Below are 17,186 nucleotides of genomic sequence, written 5' to 3'. Positions count from 1 at the left end.
TTGCCACTTCATCTTTGTATCCGATCACAAGCCACTACTAGGCTTGTTTGGGGAAGATATGGCAATGCCCCCAATTGCCTCAGCACGCATCCAAAGGTGGGCACTGATTCTAGCTGCTTACTATTATACCTCTATCCACTGGCTGGGAAGGCAGGTTACAAATGCTGACGGACTGAGCTGATTACCTTTAAAAGGCAGCAATGTGAACGTCCCCGTTCCTCAAGAACTTTTCTTGTTATTAAGCTTTCTGGATTCGTCACCTGTACTTGCCAAACAAAGGACAGACTGTAATCCAGTTTTGTCTCACGTCAGGGAACAAGCCTTAAAGGGATAGTCTAATGAACGAAAGTCAGACAAAATGAAACCCTATTTTAATAGGAGATACGCGCTCACCTGCCAGGATGACATCTTGCTGTGGGGAGCGAGAGTCATTGTGTCTCCTAGAGGAAGACAGCCATTATTGGCTGAATTGCATAGTGCTCACCCTGGCATCTCTAAAATGAAAATGTTAGTGTGCAGCTACTTATGGTGGCCAGGGATGGACACAGAAATCAAAAACATGGTTGGGAGCTGTATCCAGTGCCAACAGGTAAAGAAATAGCCCCCTTCTGCTCCATTGCATCCCTGGGAATGGCCAGAAGTGTCATGGGTCCACCTCAATGTTGACTACATGGGGCCTTTTTGGGCACAATGTTCCTCTTGATTATAGACACTCACTCGAAGTGGATGGATGTATACGAGATGAGATCACCCACATCTGCTGCCACCATAGACAGGTTGAGTCAGAGTTTGTAATACACGGTTTACCAGAGATAATAGTGTCTGATAATGGAACGGCATTCACCAGCGGGGAATTCCAAAGATTCACACGTCGCACCTGTTGAGACCTCGCCATACCACCCTGCATTCAATGGTTTGGCTGAGAGGACAGCCCAGGCCTTCAAGTCAGGAATAAACAAGCTGGATGGAGACTCTATTGCAACTAGATTATCATGTTTCCTACTCAGCTATTGGACTACACCACACCTGTATTGTCCCCGCAGAGTTATTGATGAAGAGACGCCTCAGGACACGTTTGAGTCTCATAAGGCCGAATTTAATGGGGATGGTAGAGAGAAGTCAGAAGGCCCAGAAAAATGGCCATGCTTGCCTTAGTCGTGAAAGAAATTTCACTGTTGGAGACACAGTTTTTGCAAAGAACTTTGGGGATGGGCCCAAATGGCTACCAGGTGAAGTCAGTGCAGTGACAGGACCCCTTCCCTATCACATATTGTCGAAAGTCAGATAATTAGGAGACACATAGATCGCCTCAGGAAAAGGGAAGCAGATCTAAAAGAAAGGATGTGCTAAGCATTCCATTTGGAATCTACACCACATGTAGAAGGAACTTCCCTTGGTTTGGAAGTGCCTGTAGGATTTGTTGAGCCTGAGAGAATCAAAGAGAGAAACTTATAGGTTCCTACTGCAGAGCCTAGTGGACAGATGATTCCTGAGAGGGAGGCCTCGGATAAACCATCCGAAATCGTAGAACTATGACGTTCGACAAGTTTGAAGAAGCTTCCAGAGAGACTGAATTTGTAAATAATTTATATATGTAAATAGTTTATATATTATAAAGATTATAAATTGTACTTTCAAGTAAAGGGGGAGGGATGTGGTAACCTGAGATGCAATACACCTTTAAGAGAATGTGAGCAGATTGACTACATGACTGTATTACCCAATTGCTGTGCAGCATGGGCTATAACGTTAATCAGCAGTTCAGAATAGGGTCTGGTTTGAAAAGCACACACTGTGTTAGTGCTCTGTTCTTGTGTAAGTAAACAGCATGTGCTTCATCTTATATTTGTCTCTGCACTTGTAGTATATTGATTGCCAACTCATCCACTGGTAGATATGCATGCAACTGTGTTCGCGAGCAAAGCGGCCCGACAGAAGGAACATAATAATCACCAATGTATCCACTATCTCCATAGCTACCTTTTTCAACACTCTGGGATGTAGATCATCAGGCCTCAGGGACTTAGCAACCTTCAGTCCCATTACTTTCTCCAATACAACCTTCTTACTAATAGAAATTTCCTTCAATTCCTCATTATCTCTAACCCCTTGGATCTCAAATTCTGAGAGATTTCTTGAGGTTTCCTCAATGAAGACAGACACTAAGTAATCATTTAGCTTCTCTGCCATTTCTCTATTCATCATCATAAATTCTCCTGACTCTGCCTGTAATGGACCCAAGTTTGTCTTAGCCAAATGTTTCCTTTTTACATACCTATAGAAGCTTTTACAGGCCATTTTTATGTTTTTAGCTAGCTAACATTCATATTCTATTCTCCCTTCCTTTATCAGTTTCTTGGCACTCCTTTGCTGTATTCTAAAATCCACCCAATCCTCATCTCAACTACTATTTCTGGCAACTTTTATAGGCCTTTTTTATTCTTATACAATCTTTAACTTCCTTTGTTCGCCACAGTTGACTGAATTTTCTTTTTGGGTTTTTGTGCCTTAAAGGAATGTACAATTGCTGTAAACTATGTACTGTCATTCCTTTTAATCCACCTCAGCCAATTTTTCCCTCATACTTTCATAATTTCCTCTGTTCAAATTTAAAGCCCTGGCTTCAGATTGAACTATCTCACTTTCAAACATAATGTAAAATTCTATCATATTATGGTCACTCATCTCTAAAGGTTCTTATAAAAAAAGATTATTATTTAGCCCTTTCTCATTGCATAATATTAGATCTAGAATAGCCTGTTCTCTAATTGGTTCCTCAACATACTGCTTTAGAAAACCAGAACCAGAAACTTGTCTTCCATAGTGTTAGTACTCATTAGCTTTACCCAGTCTATATGCAGATTGAGGTCAACCCATGATTACTGTATTACCCATGTTACATGCTTCTTTACCCTCTTGATTAATACCATGCCCCACGCTAGCGCTATTGATTGGTGGCCTATAAACAACTCCTACCAATGTTTTCTGCCCCTTGCTGTTTCTTAGCTCCACCCAAACAGATTCAATATTTTGTTCTTCCAATCTGACATCCCCCCTTGCTAATGTACTCTTCCCATTCCTTACTATCGGTGCAACACCACCTCCTTTTCCTTTTAGCCTGTCCTTCCTAAATGTCAAATATCCTTGAATTATCAATTCCCAGTCTTGGTCACTCTGCAGCCACGTTTCCGTAATAACAGTTAGGTCATACCCATTTACCTCTATTTATACCTTTAAATTATCTACTTTGTTGTGAATGCTGCGTGCATTCAGGTAGAGTGAACATAACTTGGACTTTTTCACATTATTCCGCATTCTAGGTTTAGTTAATGCCCACCTTTGTTTTGCCTGTTTTCTAATTTCACTTGCCTCTTTTCTACTTCCTGTTACCAGCTTTACTTCCTTTCAATTTGAGCCACCCCTGAAGTTCCCATCCCACATCAACCAGCTAGTTAAAACCCTCCCCAGCAGCACTACAAATCTTCCTGAGAGTATATTAGCCCTGATCCTGTTAAGGTGTAACCTGTCTAGCTTGTACAGGTTCCACATGCCCCAAAATTGGTCCCAATGCCTCAGAACTCTTATTCCCTCCCTCCTACACCAATTCTCCAGCCATGTGCTCAATCAATCAATCCCTCTATTCCTATGATCCCTAGCATGTGGCATTGAGTGTAATCCTGAGATTACTACTCTTGAATTTGTGCTTTTTAATTCCCTTCCTAACTCCTTAAATCTGCTTTCAGGACCTCATCCCTCTTCCTACCTATGTCATTGGTACCAATGTGGACCTCTGGCTGTTCAGCCTCCCCCAGAAGTATGACATGCAGCTGCTCCGTGACATTCTTGACCATGGCACTAGGAAGGCAACACGCCACCCTGGAGTCACGCTTACTGCTGCAGAAACACCTGTCTGATCCCCTGACTATGGAATCCCCTATCATCCTTGCTCTCCCAGTCTTCTTCCTCCCCTCCTGTGCAGCTGAGCCACTTGTGGTGCCACAAAGACAAAAATGTTGAATTCATAAGGTGAGATGAGAGTCACTGCCCTTTACATCAAGGCTGCATTTGACTGAATGTAGCATCCAGGGGCCATAGCAATGCTGAAGTCAATGGGGATCAGGGGGAAAACTCTCCACTGGTTGGAGTCATACCTAGCACAAAGGAAAAAACAAAAAGCTAAAAGCTGGTTCTGCTGAAGGGCCATGAGGGCTCGAAACGTTGACTGATTTCTTCTCCGCCGATGCTGCCAGACTTGCTGAGTTTTTCCAGGTAATTCTGTTTTTATTAGCACAAAGGAAAATGGTTGTGGTTGTTGGAGGTCAATTATCTCAGACCCATCACAGCAGGAATTCTTCAGAGTAATGTGCTAGACTAGCTGTTTCATCAATGGCCTTCCCTCCATCAGGAAAAATACAAAAAGCATTTTGTCTAAATGGTGAGAGATTGCTGAGCTCTGAGATGCAGAGGGATCTGGGTGTCCTAGTGCGTGAATTACAAAAAGCTAGTATGCAAGAACAACAGGTAATTAAGTAAACTAATGGAACATTATCATTTATTGTGAGGGGAGCTGAATACTAAAGTAGTGAGGTTATGCTACAGTTATACAGGGCATACTGTATGGTGTAGACTAATACCTGGAATGGGAGGGTTGTCTCTATGTAAGGAACATATCTTTTGTATTTCTGATGGACTATTATAAAGAACATACCTTTTTATTTTATGTTGGACTGTGGTTTAAACTTACAATGGCTGCAGATTGAAAGACATGTCCACTGGAACAGGATGAGAGATATATACAATGCAGCCATTCTGGAACAGAGTGTGCCATGAAAGACAGGATGGTGCTGGAAAGGAATCCTGGACCAAGAAGACTGCCTGGCAACAATGTTTTAATTGGTTCCTGACCAGGTGACCAGGCTTTGTGTGAGAAGCAATGCAGCTGAATAGCTCCTAGCCTGAAAGGGACAAGATCTAAAACCTCGCCCTCCTGTGTGTGGGAGATTCCAGTAATTCCACAATAATAGCTAGCTGCCCTTTTCTTCTTATATCTCTATAACCTGCTCTCTCTCTCTCTCTGAAAACCCCTATCAAGAGGCAAAAGGGAAAATCACTGTTAGAGACATTGAAAGGCAAGTGCTCAACCAGTGAACTAAATACTGAAAGGGCTGGCAGACCACCTCGTGTCATCAACAAGAACTGAGAGGAATTTGAAAGGCATCAATCAAAATCAGCCCATTGAATCCTGTACTCCAGAATTGGTGCTATTGAACTGTTTTATCACACCCTTAAAATTCATGTTTTTGTGTGTCTTATGTGTCTTGTATGAGTGTGTATAGGGATTTAAGAAGGGGGTAGAGTTTAAGCAATTCAGTTTTCTTTCTTTTGCCACTGGCTAACGACAGTTTGTTCAATAAACAGTTATTTACTTATTAAGCTTACAAACCTGGTGCTCGTATTCTGTTAACCTAAATTAAACAGTTAGGAAGAATTGGGGAAATCTGGTGGTTTGGTCAAACTTTTTCACATCTGTCATGGCTCGGGGAGCAATGGGGCTTGATATTGAAGTGCACTGTCCCCAATGAGTTATGACACTGATGAGGAAAGGTTGGACCATCTAGGCTTGTATCCGCTGGAGTTTAGAAGAGTAAGAGGAAACTTGATTGAAGCATATAAGATCCTGAGGGATCTTGACATGGTGGATGTGGAAAGGGTGTTTCCTCTTGTGGGAAAATCGAGAACTAGGGGTCACTGTTTAAAAATAAGGGGTTACCCATTTAAGACAGAGGTGAGGAGAATTTTTTTCTCTCAGAGGGTTATGAGTCTTTGGAACTCTCTTCCTGAAAAGGCGGTAGTCTTTGAATATTTTTAAGACAGGGCTAGATAGTTTCTTGATAAACAAGGGGGTGAAAGGTTATCAGGGGTAGACGGGAATGTGGAAGTGAGGTTACAATCAGAACAGCCATGATCTTATTGAATGATGGAACAGGCTCGAGGGGCCGAGTGGCCTACTCCTGCTCTTAATTGGTATGCTCGCATGTTTGTACCATTAGGCCGGAAGTGGGGATGTTCACTGATGATTACACAATGTTCAGCAGCATTTGCAACTGCTTAAATGCTGAAGCAGCCCATGTCCATAAGCAGCATGACCTGAACAGCATTCAGGCTTAGGCAGATAAGTGGCAAATAACATTTTTTTTTAGAAACTTCATTCAAGGGATGCGGGCTTCACTGGCTGGGCCAGCATTTATTGCACATCCCTAAATGCTCTTGAGAAGGTGTTGGTGAGCTGCATTCTTGACCTGCTGAAGTCCATGTGGTGTAGGTACACCCACAGTGCTGTTAGGGAGGGTGTTTCAGGATTTGGACCCAGCAACAGTGGCGCTGGCGATATATTTCCAAGTCAGGATGGTGAGTGGCTTGGAGGGGAACTTCCAGTTAGTGGAGTTGCATCTTGTAGATAGTACACACTGCTGCTACTGTGCGTCAGTGGTGGAGGAAGTGAATATTTGTGGATGGGGTGCCAATCAATTGGGCTGCTTTGTCCTGGATTGTGTCAAGCTTCTTGAGTGTTGTTGGAGCTGCACTCATCCAGGCAAGTGGAGAGTATCACACTCCTAACTTGTGCCCTGTAGATGGTAGACAGGCTTTGGGGAGTCAGGAGGTGAGTTACTCGCTGCAGAATTCCTAGCCTCTGACCTGCTCTTGTAGACACGGTATATATATGGCTAGACCAGTTCAGTTTCTGCCACACATGTGCCAGGCAATAACCATCTCCAACGAAAGAGAATTTAACCACCTCCCCTTGAAAGTCAATGCCATTACCATCACTGAATCCCCCATTATCAGCATCCTGGGGGTTACCATTGACCAGAAACCGAACTGGGTGAGCTATACAAATACTGTGGCTACAAGAGTAGGTCAGAGGCTTGGAATTATACAGTGAGAAACTCACCTCCTGACTCCCCAAAGCCTGTTCACCATCTACAAGGCACAAGTCGGCAGTGTGATGGAACACTTTCCACTTGTCTGGATGAGTGCAGCTCCATCAGAACTCAAAAAGCTCTACACCATCGAGCCCACTTGATTGGCACCCCAACTGCCACCTTAAACATTCACTCCCTCCGCCGCTGATGCACAGTGGCAGTGGTTTACGATATGCAAGTTGGACTGCAGCAACTCACCAAGGTTCCTTCGACTGCACCTTCCAAATCCACAACCTTTACCACCTAGATGGACAAAGGCAGCAGATACATGGGAATACCACCACCTGCAAGTTCCCCTCCAAGCTACACATCGTCTTGACTTGAAACAATATCATTGTTCCTTCACTGTCGCTGGGTCAAATTCCTGGAACTCCCTCCCTAACAACACTGTGGGTGCTGCAGCACATGGGCTAAAGTGGTTCAAGAAGGCAGCTTACGACCACCTTCTCGAGGGCAATTAGGATGGGCAACAAATGCTGATGTAGTCAGCGATGCCCACATGCTGTGAAAGGATAATAAAAAAAGATTCTGCTTGCAGCTGGGGTATATCTTTGTACTTCGATGTGGCGGCTGCAAAGTGAAATCTGTACAGTCAATGCACCCTGCGCTTTGGGGGAGCTTGGTATCCTTGTGAAGCTGCATGCTCACTCTGCCTGCTTCTCTCTAACTAGAATGGACATAATGTATTCCCTTCTCCTGGCACACAGAGAGTCAGTGACCTGTCTTATACAGCAGTGGGCAGGAACTTGACCAGGTATAGGCTGGTGTAGATCTTTATGCATGGTACATTTTTCACTTCTTCATTTTTCAATGCTTCAGCTTTTATAACCATAACACATCCTTTAGATTTATCATTATCAATTTGTGATCCACAAAATCATTGTTAGTACATAGTTTAACTTTCAATCCTGTATACTGTAATAGATTGATTAGAATGTTTTTAGTCAAAGGAATGAAAACGGCTTTTAGAAAATTGACATTATCTTCTTGCAGGTTTGTTCGTTTTGAAGTTTGCAAGTAACTGAACTACTTCTTAAGTTATATGGGCCAGGATTTCCCGGTTGGTGAGCGGGGGGTGGGACCCACTCGCCAACGCGTAAATGACGCGGGATGGCATCGGGCGGACCTCCTGACATCACCCTGCCTCATTTCAATTTTCAGGTCAGCGGGGGCTCAGCCGAATCAGCTGTGCACCCGCCAACCTGTCAATAGCCTATTTAAGCCATTGCCAAAGTAATTAGCGTAATTAGTGGACCTGCCCGTCCAACCTTAAGGTTGGTGGGCAGGCCGGGAGCCCTGGTGGGCATTGGAAAAAGCATGAAACCTCATCCACGGGCGGGATGAGGTTTTATGTAGGTTTTAAAAAATTTTATAAAAGTGTAACTAAAAGTGATGAACATGTCCCAACTCATTTGATAGTGTCATATGAGGGGACATGTCAGGGAAATTTTTTTTTCTGTTTTTAAGATTTTTTATTATGGAGCCGATTCCCCTGAGGCAGCACTTAGCCTCAGGGAGATGAGTGCGCTCTTTCACGTGCATGCGTGAAAGAGCGCTCTCTCGGCTGAGGGAATCCCCACCCCAGCCCCCTGCCCGCACAGGGAGTGCACAGCGCTTCCTTGCGTACGTAACGCTGGATGGGCCTTAATTGGCCCCCCCACGTAAAATGGTGGTGCGCCCCAGATCGGGGGTGCTGATTGGAGGTGTGCCCACTCCTGAACTTCCCCCCCATAACTGGGGGAAAATTCTGCCCATGAACACGTTTGTGGGACAAGAAAGGGACAATACCAGGCTTGAATTCCCTGTGCAATTTCAAACATTGGCTCTTTAAACCCTCCAGCATTTTTAACTAGAATTTATTTCCAGAAAAGCATACTCACATGAGAGTCTAGCAGATTTGACTCTAACGTAGATGAATGTCGTTGGGCTTATTCAAGGATTTGTATATGATGCTGAATTCTGAATTGACATCTGTTTCATAGGAAAAAGTGCATGAGTTTTTAAAGGTCCATGTCTTGGGGACAGTGGGGGGAATAGCAACAGCGACTGTTGTATTAAAGCTGCGATGAGCCATTATAAAACAAAATTCTAAGAAATAAAAAAGGTCATCCTGACTTAAAACTGCCTCTCAAGAGATGAGTCAGGCAAAATATTTAAATGAAGCTGCATGACTCCATTTTAAATACAGCTTAATTTTTAACATCTGCAGGCCAGCCCAGTTTTCCCAGACCTGAGGAAACCCGACAGCTTTGTGGAGGTAAGAACAGCCGGAGCCATATGGTAAGCACCTTTGTTGCACTGCTCGTGAGTTTGAAACAGCAGGAGTGCTTACCCCCACATAAGGTTCCCAGTTTACCCCTCCATGATGGAACACCATCGGCTGCCTGACCTCCTACATTATCCATTTCCCTAAGCCCCCCGATATCCCACTCTATCCCAGCCCTGCAATATCCCATTCCCCAGCCTCACAATATCTGACTCCCCTGACCCCACAATTTGCAACTTTCTCCATCTCCCCAAAGCAATGTCAAGTGCCCTCATGCCCTACAACTGATGTTCCCCTTAAACCTGCAATTTCCACCTTACCTCTGATCTACTCACAGGCTGCTTTCTATCTGGCTGACAGAAAACCTGCTGAGAAAATTTTAAATAGGTTTGATGGTTTAATTTGGTAGGATCAATGGGAAAACTGTACTTCCCAGTTTCCCATCCACAAATCCCCCAGCCGCATGACCCCAACAACTCTCCTCTTCCTGCCTCACAATTATTATTGGGACCTCTAAGTCTGCATGTACAATTAAATTATTCAAAGGCTTTGAGGTATCATGCAATCAAGAAGACTACACAAAGTCAACTTCGAGAACTCTATATGGTAATCATGACATGAACTATGTTCATGTTTTATTAAACAGTTTGAAAGAGGTAAGCTTTCATCTTCAAAATTGTTGCTAAATCTTCAGAGGGAATTACTGCAGAATCTGTAACCACTGCCAGACTGGATACCTGCACATTAGGCCATTCAGGTTTATGTCTCAAATGATACTATTCTTTTAAAGATAAACAGAACTGAAATACTATAAAATTGAAATGGGTCAAAGCAGAAAATGATGGCTACACAGAAGAGCCAACTGGAAAGAGGAAAGGTAGAATAACATCTTACCCAGAGATCCTTCAACAGAGCTCAAAAAGAAAGAGTGCATTATAAATTGGTCACTTTAATTGAGGTGATTAAATGAGTGGAATACATCATGGAAGGACTAGATCTCAGGATCTATTGTTACAATTGATGTTGAGAAAATTATGTTTTGGACTGTGACTTCAATTTAGGGTAAAATGAAGGGGGTCACATGACCTGCTCTGAAGTCTGCCTGAGTGGTTTGAGTGTTAGAGATTAAAACCAGCCAACTTGTTTATTGGGAGGAAGGTGCAAGCTGTTTAGACTTGGAGACAATGGCAGCAGCCTGTGTGCTAACATTGGTTAGACTGTCAGTCTCCAATGTTCCAGAGAAGTGTTGAGAATGAGATGGTGTAAACAGCTGTGCTTTAAACTGCCCCTTTAGTTCCAAGATAAAAGACAGTTTGTCTCAAGGATAGCTATTTATCATTTCTAAATGGATACAAGGCCCATATGATCCATGTTGCCATGGAGATGGGCTTTGAGAGGAGAGGAGTCTAAAATATCTCTAAAATGCACAGACAAGTTTAGTCTACCAGGATCCAGGAGAGAGAGAGCAGATATAGGCAGCAAGATGCAGTAGTCCGCCCCATAGAAATGCAGGTTGAAGTTTTCACTCGATTGAAAAGATCAAATTTATGAGGAGCTAAGATGAGGCTGGAAGATTCACCTAGCTTGCACTGGAGGAAGAATCTCCAGGGGAAAACCCTTACTATGAAAGACAGTTCTGAGAATATAAGTTCCCAGGCTGAGAAAGGAAAAGAACAGAAGTAAACCTTCGGGTGCTAGGAATCACCTTGTGATAGTTCAGGTGGAATTGAATGTCTTTTTAAAGGACAGTGTAAGGTGTATCTATGAAGTATGTTTTCAGTTGTAGTGTGGTTTAACGTATAAGTTTCCTACAAAGATAATGTTTAGTCAATTGTATTTTTAGTCTTCGGTTACAGTTAAAGTCTTAAAATGTGAAATCTTATTGTGTCATCTTTTCAGCTAATAACTGTTAATGACAGAGATTGTAACAATATAAAAGGCCTTTTCTTGGCACAAACTAGAGAGCCATATAATGTTGAAAGCTTCAAATTAAAAGAGCATGGAGTGGAGCAAGTGAAGGTAGATTTAGAAATCTAAGGAGAAAAGTTGAGGCAATAGGTCAGTAAAGTGATTTTGGCAAAGCGAAGCAGAGTGAGACAGGAAGGGATAATAGTACATCAGGGAATAAGGTCCATGCAAAGAAAAAGGGTAAAATATTAAAGTCTCTTTATCTGAATGCATTCAGAGCAAAAAGATGAACTAGTGGCACAAATAGCAATAAATAGTTTATATCTAATTGGAATTACAAAGACACAGGCTGGGATTTTCAATTGCTGATGGGGATCTGAACAGGCGTGCTTTGAAAATAACACTTCGGGAGTATCCTGGAGCGCCCAGGACTCACTTGAGTTTTCAAAGTGAGGACGGGGCAGGGGGTGGGGGTGGGGGTGATGAGTCGAGAACGCACTCATCTCCAATTAACAACCTGTTAAGCACCTTGATGAGCTTGCTAACCGACTGGGGAGGGAGAGAGAGAGATTTTCAAGTCATAAATCACTAAAGCTCAACAATCTGGTACATATTAGCGCACAGCTGTCAGATTCAATGCAGGCAGGAATTAAGTGATTTTCGTTCAACGATGAAAAATTTTGGGAACTAGGGGTTTTTGCTCTGGATTTTGCGTAATATCTTTCATCGGCCGTTTGGTCACTTTTGTGTTTGGTGAGACTGCTGACCCTCAGATGCACTGTCTCTTCCCTTCTGAAAGACAGCAGCAGGCTCCTTCATGGTCGTCCCCTGCTTTTGCTGCTCGTGCTTTGCAGGCAGCTCCCACCTCCTGGTAATGTGCAGCAGCACTAACTGGGTGTTGAGTTCACCTCCGGAACAATTGGGCATTCACATTTGAAGATCGTGTTGCATCAGCAACATAGATGTGACATGGGGTCAGGACCTGGAAATTATCTGAGAGCCAGGTTCTCAAACCCGACTTGAAAATCAAACCATGGTGACAAGGTGACTGAAGCTGAGAAATAATTATTTAAAGGCACACAACTTTTCAAAAAGAAAGGCAGAATAGAAAAGGAGGAGGCGTATCCTTGATAACAAAGAATTACATAAGGACTGTAGCAAGAATGGATATTGGCTCAGAAGATCAGGGAGTAGAATCCATATGGGTGGAGATTAGAAATAATGAAGGTAAGAAAAAGCTTGTAAGAGTAGTTTATAGGCCCCCAAACAGTGGTTATGTTGTTGGGCGACCATGATGTAATAAATAATTGTAGTTGGCAACATAGGCAGTGTAATAATTATGGGGGCTTTAATCTTGATATAGCCTAGGCTAATCTAATTGGCAAAGGTAATCTGGAAGATGAGTTTGTAGAATGTTTTCATGACAGTTTCCTGGAAGAGGACACTTTGGAACCAATTTGCGACAAAGCAATTTTAGATCCAGTATAGTGTAATAAGGCAGTTAATTAGTAATCTCTTAGCAAAAGGTTCTCTGGGAAAAAGTGATCATAATACAATTGAATTCCATATTAAGTTTGATAGCAACACATTTGAGTCCAAAACAAGAATCTTAAACTTAAACAAAACATAGGTATAAGGGGAAAGCTGGCTAAGGTTGATTGGTTAAATAGATTGAAAGGCAAGATGGTAAATAAACAGTGAGGAACAACAAAAGAAATTATTCAACATTTTCAACAAAACACACATTTGATTAAACAACATAACTCAGTATGAATGATTAATCTGTAGCTTACGAGGGAAGTTAATGCTAGTGTTATCATTATTAAAAGAAGATTAAATTAGATTAAAAGAAGGGGCTTAAAATGTTGAGAAGAATAATAGTAAGGCTAAGGATTGGAAGAATTTTAGAAATCAGCAAAGGGTGACCAGAAAGTTGATAAAAGTGGAAATACGAGAGTAAGCAATCCAGGAATATAAAAAGAGTTTGTAAGAGCTTCCACAAGGATATAAAAAAGTAAAGTACCTGAGGCAAACGTTGCTCCCTTAAGGGCAAAGGCAGAAGAAATTATCATGGTGAATGAGGAAATGGCAGAAATATTGAACAAATATTTTAAACCTGTCTGCACAAATTACATACCAGAAATAAAGGGCAGAACCATCCCAGATTTGCACGAAGTGTGGTAGCAGGTGGGTAAAACAATGTTTTATTCACCGGCCGCAGTGGCGACTTTTCACACCGCATTGTCCCAAACCCGCTGCATTAATTATGCATTCCCGGGATACAAGCCGCTTTGATGGCGGGCGGGCTCTGATTTGCCCGCCACGCCATCACCTCGCCACTTCATCACACCAGGCACCACATTTAAAGTACAGCCGTGCTCAGTGGTTCCAGCCCAGGACTGCAGCAAAGAAGATGTGGCTCCGAAAGACAAGAGGACTGCAGCCCTCGAGTGCCTTTTGGACACTGTGGAGGCCTGCTGTGATGTCCTTTACCCCTGCTCTGGTCACAGGAGGGGCAGCTACATTACGACTCTGGCTTGGTAGGCGATCAGTGCCAATGTTGCACAGAAGAGATTAGCCATCCAATGCAGATAGAGGATGAATGATCTCATCCATGCAGACAGGGTATGGCAACCATCTCATCACTCTAAGCACACACGCTCAAGCCCATCGCACATTCACTGGCTCTCACTGCCAGCTCAAAGGACATCACCACCCATTCTCACACACACCCTCACATGTCCATCTGGCCTCATCTCCTCTGAAGACTGCCTCCTCAGCCTTCACCATTTTGAGGCCACTTGCACAGATCAACATGTGTCCCCACACACACCCTGGGGCACCCTCTTTGTCCAGTTCAGCTCTCAGCCTGCAGCCTCTTCCCTTGCCTGAGGCCACTCCTCCCCCTGCTCTGCAGTTGAAAAGCCACCCGCATATGGCTGATCTGGTAGGTAGAGACCTACCCGTGAGCTACCCTAAAAGTGATGTGGTGCTGCCTGTGAAGCCTGGTGCTGATGACTGCGAATCCTGACCGAAACAAGGTAGGCAAACAGTCCTGAAGTCCTGAGCGAAGTGCAGCCCGCAAAGTGCACACCTTATATACGCAGTTATGAAACACATTGGCGTGTTTTCCCGCCGACATGGGTGACAATCCAATGGGGGCGGGATAAGTCTGGTGGGCTGGCCTTACAATGATATTATGATGAGGTTCCTATATCCGATAGTGACGAATGCAGCCTGCCATCAGTGGATGGAGCGGATGATCGCAAACTGGTTTCATGATGCTGTAAAACCAATTTTTGGCCTTCTCACCATAATATCCGCTCATACCACCGAACACGCCAGGTGCCGTTGGGCATGGAAAATCCTGGCCAAAGAGTAACCAAGGGGCTAATAAGAGTGAGGAACTTAAAATAATTAATATTAGTAGAGAGAAGGTATTACAGAAACTTAAGGGACTGAAAGTTGATACACACAACCAGATTATCTATATCCTTGGGCTCTAAAGATTTAGCTGCAGAGATAGTGGATATGCTGGTTAAGATTTTCCAATATTCCCTATATTCCATCAGATTGGAAGCTTGCAAATGTAACACTGTTATTCTAGAAAGGAGGGAGAGAGAAAACAGGGAACTACAGGTCACTTAGCCAGACATCAATCATCAGGAAAGTGCTGAAATCTCTTATAAAGGAAGTCTTAACATTGTACATGGAAAGCCATCGTAGAATCAGACAGAGTCAGCATGGTTTTACAAAAGGAAAATCATGTTTTGACTAATTTATTAGCATTTTTGAGGCTTTTACTTGTGAGGTTGATAAGAGGGAACCAGTTGATGTAGTATACTTTGATTTTCAAAAGGCATTTGATATGGTATCACACAAAGGCTAATATGCAAGATAAGGGCCTGAATTTTACATTTGGCATGGGAGTGTGATCGGTGAGGCCCGGAAGTGGATGTCCACGTCGGTGAGCATCAGCCTGTCGGGTCAGATGGTTCTGCACAGTGGTGAAGGCATATCACACTTGCCTGAGGACCGGCAGGGGCACTGGGCCCAGGAGGTTCCGGCAGCCAGAGGATTGCTGGAGGCCAGGACAATGCTGAGTCCGGCAGTTGATGAGCCTCTGGAGTCGTCCATCAGGTGGCAGATGCTGGATGTCAGCAGGATGTGCGAGAAGATCTGGCAGAGATCCCTGAGGGCCTGTGCGCCGTGGTCTCTGTCTTGGAGAAGTTCGTGCAGAGCATGAGCACTGTGTTGAGTTGGAGCTCTGAACGAACAGTCTCCTCCATAGAGAGTGCGGTGACACTCATGGAGAAGCAGTGCCAGGGACTCAATCAGGGCTTTCTGGGGTCATGTACAGACCTGTGAGCCCACACACTGGCAATTGACCTCAGCAGGCCATTGCCAGTGTGAGAGATAGATGAGGCACCAGGTGACTCTACTAACTGCCCATCCATCGATGGCAAGCATGGAGGTTCAAACCAACGTCATGTTGGCGGACGAGTTGCAGCTCACATCTGCAATCCCCTCTCAGGGTGATGTGTATGATGCAGCAGCTCCTTCGCCCCTCTGCCAGTGGCTGTTGCATCTGATGAGACTGTGACAGCTGAGTCGATCCCAGCCATGGTGCTGGACTCTCTCGCCCAGATGGGGCTTGCACAGGCTCCGCCGACCAGAGGACGGCCACCAAGGTCATGAAGGGCGACAGGGCATCAGAATCAGCAGGCTGTGGTGGGGGGAGGGCACCAAGACGTAGCACTCACAAACGGAAGTTTAAGTCCCTATGGTCACAAAAGGGGTTGTCATGGGTGATTTATGTTTCCTTGGCACGTGTGCACTGGTTCATTTGTATATGTGCCTTCATTATAAAAATGTCTCATTATCTGCAGCAGCTTTAGTGTGCTTCCTGCTTTAGAAAGGGAATAGGCCTGGGAGTTGCATTTGACACAGAGGAAGGGACGCAAACTTTATTTCAGAGGTCAGACCTTGACTTAAGGGTGACAGGATTGTCTCATCAGGAAAGATTATTAAGGTGGTGCTACCCTAGCCATCACCTTGACTTCTTGCATTGAATACCTAGGTGAAAGTTCTCAAAATCAAGCTCTCCCTGGCCTCCCTGCCTCCCATAGAGATCTTCATAGAGAGGCACATTGGCCTTTACCTCCTCACCCTGGTACTCCTCTGGCTCCTCTTCAGGCCCAACGTTTGAGTCATCCTCTGCAGCATGTGGAGCAGGATCACTGTCTTCGTCCTCCAATTGGTCTCCTCTTAACAGAGCCAGATAGTGCAGCTCACAGCAGGCAATGGCAATAAGTGGGATGTGCTCTGGAGGATATTGAAGTGCTCCCCCTGATCAGTCCAGGCAGCGGAATCTCATCTTGAGCAGCCCAATGGTCCTCTCAATTACTGCCCTTGTAGAGGCACATCTTCGATTGTACTCTCCTCCGCTCCTATCCTTGGGTGTTGGAGTGGCATCATGAGCCACCTTTTCAGGGGATAGCCTTTGTCACCCAGGACCCAACCGTCCAACTAAGCTGGAGCGATGAAGAGCCTTGTCTCCTGGGAGTGTCACAGGGTGTACGCATCATGGGAGCTGCGCGGGTACCTGGCGCAGACCTGCAAAATCTGAGTCTTGTGGTCGTAAACAAACTGGATGTTCAGGAAGTGGAACCCTGCTCTGTTGGCAAAGTTGCCCGGCTCACCTGCTGGCACCTTTATGGCCACATGTGTGTGATCTATGGCTCCCTTGATGCGGGGGAAGCCAGCAAGTATAGCAAAGCCTGAGGCTTGCTCAGCTTGGCTGCCTTCATTGGTTGGAAATGCATGAAGATACTGACCCATCTGAACAAAGCATCAGTGACCAGCTTGATGTAGCTGTGGGCAGCCAATTGGGAAATGCCACATAGATCTGCCACTGAGCACTGGAAAGAACCTGAGGCAAAAAAAAAAACTCAGGGTCCCTGTAACCTTAAGAGCCACTGGCAAAGGGTGGCCACCTACACAGTTTGAGGCGATCTCTGGGCCAATCA

This window comes from Cetorhinus maximus, chromosome 18, assembly GCF_964194155.1.
Source record: "Cetorhinus maximus chromosome 18, sCetMax3.hap1.1, whole genome shotgun sequence".
Lineage (NCBI taxonomy): Eukaryota > Metazoa > Chordata > Chondrichthyes > Lamniformes > Cetorhinidae > Cetorhinus > Cetorhinus maximus.
The sequence above is the reverse complement of the archived record's forward strand: the minus strand, read 5'-3'. Positions refer to the sequence as shown.